Source organism: Aquarana catesbeiana, linkage group LG02, assembly GCF_042186555.1.
Source record: "Aquarana catesbeiana isolate 2022-GZ linkage group LG02, ASM4218655v1, whole genome shotgun sequence".
NCBI classification, from domain to species: domain Eukaryota; kingdom Metazoa; phylum Chordata; class Amphibia; order Anura; family Ranidae; genus Aquarana; species Aquarana catesbeiana.
The window spans coordinates 5500556-5506682 of NC_133325.1; the positions used below are offsets into that span (position 1 = coordinate 5500556).

Genomic DNA, 6127 nt, shown 5'->3' on the forward strand with positions numbered 1-6127 from the left:
GAGAGTTACCACAGATCATCGGGATGACAGAGCGGATCTCGGGCTGACAGTTGTTGTTGGTGAAAACACCTCCCTGTACCGGCATTGGAACAGTGTGCTCTGCGCTGTCTATCACAATGCCGGTACAGGGAGGCGGGGCTGTACGGCGAGCAGTGATTTCACCAACAACAAATGTCAGCCTGAGATCCGCTCTGTCATCCCGATGTCATAATAAGTTGTGCTTTTTTAAGGACAAGTTTCCCGCACAGTAATTATTATTGAGTAATTTTTAACGAGGATATTCTTAAGATACAAAATCAATCTATATGACACAGTCTATGCATATGAAACTTATTCACGGAGACATGTGATCATACGAAATAGTTACATTTATTGGTTGACAAAAACAAATAATCACATGAAATTAAGATACCGATTGCGTTATATGAATGTCTTGAAAATCAATAAAAACACTTGTAAAAATGGGCGTACCGTCCCTTTGACATAATACCACCATGATAACTTCTTGGTAGAATCAATAACCTTGTGAAAATGACAATGAAACAGAACGTCTGTATTTCACACGTACAACCGTTACTATACTGCAGGTAAGTAAGTGGTTAACAATGTGAAATAAATTAGACGTTTGTTTTGTCAATAATTGTGGCAACTATGCAAAAAGAAAAATATAATGAAAACTTGTATCTTTAGAGAAAAATCTACAAGACGGTTATTGATTCGGGAGAACGATTATCAATTGTATAACATTCAATAATTCAATATTTGAGAGAAGATAAAATCAACATGACATAATTACCCATTCCAAAATGGCTACTGTTCCTATTGGCTGGTTACCAGAGTTAAGATGGCTGTCGTGGCTTTCAAAATGGATACTCTTAAAGAGGATTTACTTCTTGTGACCTCCGAATTCTAAGTATTAGGTGTTGAGTGATCTTCATGAATGTAAAGATATGTATTGATGCATGGTGCATGAGTGTCAGTCTGTCTGGGAGTGTGTGTATCTCCCAGTGTCCCCCCTCAGGGTGGATCCCTGACCTTCTTCCTGAGCTCTCCCCTTGAGCTTTCCTTTTTTTTTCTTTATGACATCTCACTTGCCTCTAAATACCATTTCAGATAATAAGACCATAAAAATTATAATGGCTCTGCCCCAAAAGGATGTGGCTTCTTTTTTATTGGTTAATGAAAAACTTAATCATTTACCTTTCCCGGAAATTTAGTGAGTTCAAATAATACCACCTTTAACCACCAGGTGTCTCACATGTGTTTTGTGTTTTTAAGTTAATACGTTCTATTTTCATGTGTATAATGGTGAGAAGAGTATATACCTTTAAATATTCTGGTAATCGGTCTAATGTAAAATACACTCAGTATAAGTTTGATTTGTCACCATTACATAATTTGGTTATATATATATGTTATATATATGTATCTCTATAAATGTATATCTATGAAAACTGGTCTATAAATAAAAGACACATGTTATATATACTAATCAAACTTACATAAAATGATTATCTATATGGATACCTGTATAATTCTGGTATCTCCAATGAATATTTGTTTAGCTAAACATTCTTATATAGTTATAATTATAATGATATGTTTTTCATAATACTAATTCGTTTCTTAAAACACTTCTACTTATAAAATCTCACTTTCATATATATTTTCTTTATACCAAAGTTGTTGGGTCCACAAATACTAAAATTATCATATGTCTCTGTGACCTCCATTACCATACATTATTTGAAATGACTTATAATAACCATATAGGTACTTATAAAATATTTCTGACTTGCACAAACTTCAAATCTTTCCCACCATGTGTTAAATTGAACTTAGTTCAAGGGATGTTTAGATAGTTTAGCTCAGTTTGTCCAAATAGTTCCTAAAAATTCACACAATAGATTTTGTTGGCCAAGGTGTTGGCTATTTAAACAGTTCCTCACTCGAATACAATAGGTTTTGGGTGGACACAAGTGTATTCTATGTGATAACAGTCTGTATCACCTTGTTCCTATGGTTGTAAGGGTAGTTTTTGTTTATCCACTAAAACCATGTAAATATCTCCTTGTTTTGTGACGGAGAACTACCATTGTTCCATCGAGTTTCTGTCTCAAGGTAGGCTTGTAAAACTTTAAGAGATGGTTGATGCATTAAGCTTTGTAAAGCGTATGAGTTCACCTATTTTGCATTAAATGGTTCCAAGAGGGGAACATTTCAATTATTGCAAAATCACAGTTCATCTACTTTTTGAGGCCTGAGCAACTCTCATATTTCCGCCAGTAAATATAAAATGTATTTCTTCAAGAATTCACAACACCAATGATCTCTAACTATCCCTGCTCTGCACTGATGAGCACCGATAAGCTGCACTGATAAGCTGCACTGATACGGCCGCACTGATGGGCACTGATAAGCTTCACTGGTGAGAACTGATAAGCTGCACTGATGAGCACTGATAAGCTGTACTAATAAGGCTGCACTGATGGGCACTGATATGCTGCATTGGTGAGACCACACTGATAAGCTTCACTGATGAGCACTGATAAGCTGCACTGATGAGGCTGCACTGATGAACACTGATAAGCTGCACTGATGAGGCTGCACTGATGAACACTGATAAGCTCCACTGATGAGGCTGCACTGATGAGCACCGGTAAGCTTCACTGATGAGCACTGATAAGCTGCACTGATCAGGTGGCACTGATGAGGCTGCACTGATAAGCAGTGGACACCATCCACTGCTTTACTGACACCGTCCTCTGCCAAATATCTGTAGGAGGGGTTTCCACTATCCCTGCAAAGTTTGCAGTCATTTTTTATGTTATTTTCAGCTTGATGTGTATTATATGTGACGTTACATATCACAGAGACCGATATTGTGGTGATATTGAAGTTTATTGAGATTTTCATACATTAGAGGGTTCCACCATTATTGATTAGTAAATTAGAGCTGCACTTTTTTGTTTTTTTTTCTCATGGTGACATTTACTTGTATCACACACTGATGTAAAGCAGCATGTCTCGGCTCTCTCTGTGATGCGGATAGGGATGTGCTCCTATACATCATACAAGCACTGATTACTGATAGAAAGATCTCAAAGCTGCATGAGGAGGAGGAATATTTCTAATACTGAATTAGAGCAGAGTACAGAGTGTATAATATATCATTATGGGATGTGTGTACAGTTCAGTAATGATTACATAAATCATGTAAGGGAAATATGTTGCTGTGTCTGGAGAGGAGATCACAGACATGCTTTACAGTTATAAGAATTTCCCCTCACTGTCTGTGTTGTGCTCAGCAGTGTGTCTACAGAATGAGGGGCGTGATTTATGGTAAAGTGGGCGTGTTCACATTTACATTAACAGGCCTCGTGTACCCTCCCACATTCACTGCAATTTGCAAAGCATGATGGGAAACGTAGTTTTATGACAGTGTAAAGAGAGGGGAGAGGATATGATGTCATTACTGTTCTAACAGATCCTCCCGGGCCGAATACAGGATACATTTTTTGAACTGCAGAGCTGACTTCCTGAAAATTCAATTTGACTTTTCTCTTCAATGGTAAAGAATTTCACAAATGTAATAACTGTTTAGTGTTTTGTGTGTGGAGGGGGGGAGGAGGTGTACTAATGGGGGATTTTTTTCTGTTTTGCTTTAAAAATGCAAAAAGACCTCTGGCAGTAAAGGAGGTAAGGTGAGCTAGATGGGATCACTCTTCAGTGGTCACAGTCTAAACATTAGAGCTCCCCCTAGCTGCAGCCTGGTAATAGCATTGCTAGGAGGTCTATTCATTGAGCTGCTCCAGACTTCCCGTCTTTAACCACTTCCCACCCACCATATAGCAAAATGACAGCCAGGAAGTGGTTTCATTATCCAGACTGAGCGTCATGTGACATCCAGCAGGATAAGCCGCGACACACCGAATTCTGACACACCGCATCTCCGATCGAGGTAAAGAGCCTCTGACAGAGACTCTTTACCATGTGATCAGCTGTGTCCAATCACATCTAATCACAGTGTAAACAGGAAAAGCCGTGTATCGCACTGACAGGCATGAGTAGAGGAGAGCCAATCGGCTGCTCTCCTAACAGGGGGGTCTGCACTGATTGATTATCAGTGCAGCCCCTCGAAGATGCCCACCCAGGACCACCAGGGATGCCCACCCATGGCCACCAAGTAAGCCTACTAGAGCCCACCAGGGATGGCAATCATTGCTCATTAGGGATGGCACTCTGTGCCCATCAGTGATGCCTGTCAGCGCCTCTGATCAGTGCTGCCTATCCGTGCCACCCATCAGTGCCACCTATACATGCACTCCAGTGCCACCTATCAGTCCCCCCATCAGTGCTGCCTATCAGTGCCACCAATACGTTTCGCATATAAGTGCCACCTCATCAGTGCCCATCAGTGCTGTATATCAGTGCCACCTATCAGTGCTGTATATCAGTGCCACCTATCAGTGCTGCATATTATTATTATTATTATTATTATACAGTATTTATATAATATTTATATAATATATAATATAAATGCATATCAGTACCGCTGATTCGTGCCCTCCAGTGCCACCTATGAGTGCCTATCAGTGCCGCATATAAGTGCCACCTCATCAGTGCCCATCAGTGAAGGAGAAAACTTATTTATTTACAAACTTTTGTAACAGAAACAAAGAAAAACATTTTTTTTTTCTTTTTTCAAAATTATTGGTCTTTTTTTATTTGTAGCACAAAAAATAAAAACTGCAGAAGTGATGAAATACCACCAATAGAAAGCTCTATTTGTGGGGAAAAAATGTGTTTGGGTACTGCATTGTACGACCGCGCAATTGTCATTGTAAATGTGAGAGCGCTGAAAGCTGAAAATTGGTCTGGGCAGGAAGGTGTATAAGTGTCCGGGATTGAAGTGGTTAAAAAAAAAAATCTCCTGACATTTAGGGGTCTTCTAGTAAAATCAGCACACAGTACACACATTACACATTGTTAGGCACATAGGTATCCCTTTCATTGCCCCTAGATGTTATCCCCTTCCCAGCCAGTGTCATTAGTACAGTGACAGTGTGTAGTATTATCACTGATCTCTGTATTAGTGTCACTGGTGATGTCAGTGTCAGCTAGTCAGTTCCCACCCAGCGTCAGTTATTGTCAGATTGTCCACCACACTATCACTGATCACCACCATTACCGGTATAATAATAATAATAAAAAAATTCCAGTATATATCCCATACTTTGTAGATGCTATAAAACTTTCACACAAAACCAATTAATATACATTTATTGGGATTTTTTTATTACCAAAGACAAGTAGCAAAATACATTTTGGACAAAATTTATGAAGTAATTTGATTTTTTTTTTATTTATTCGATATGTATTATAGCAGAAAGTAAAAAAAAAATGTTCTCAACATTTTTTATTTGTATAAAATATAAATAAATATGTTAAAAATAACAATAATAATAATAATAATTATAATATATATATTATGTAATAAAAAACTGTAAAAAAGTTTTGCATAACCACGCAATTCCGGGCGCTATTTCGCACAGTGCTAAATTCAAATAACAAATGGCCTGGTCATGAAGGGCGAAAACCTTCTAGAGCTGAAGTGGTTAACAAAGTGATTTCCTATGACGTCAGCTCCCTCTAGTGGCCATAATGAAATATTTTTTGTAAAAGGCTTCCATTAGTAAAAATACAACAATACCGCACTATGGTCACTAGAGGGAGCCAATGGTCATAGGAAATCACTGTATGGAATAAAATATGGACAACATTCATCACAGCTGGGTGAATTCTTGTCATATTCATTCAACAATTAAAAAAAATGAGAACACTAAGTGCTTGCAAAGCTTACATCACATATCAATGAAAGGCAATGACTCCATTTTTATATTTTATTCGTTTTTATTGGAAGTTCTCTTATTGAACAATCAGTTACAAAATACAAAGTGTTACAAATGACAAGTGACATTGTCCATCCTTGTTTAGATAGACATAGCACATTGACATGGAGTGATAAAACACAATATAAGTGGGATATTTGTGAGACAAGTCCTCTCTGTGTGCGGGCCAATAATAAAGGACATCCAGGGACTCACACCCCCCTTCACACATTCAC

The 6127-nt window shown here is 38.1% G+C and overlaps 1 protein-coding gene across 1 annotated transcript in view; it reads left to right on the forward strand.

Annotated features, from left to right (window-relative positions):
- LOC141126606 (uncharacterized) overlaps positions 1-6127 on the forward strand; it is a 757790-nt gene that overhangs the window by 24544 nt on the left and 727119 nt on the right.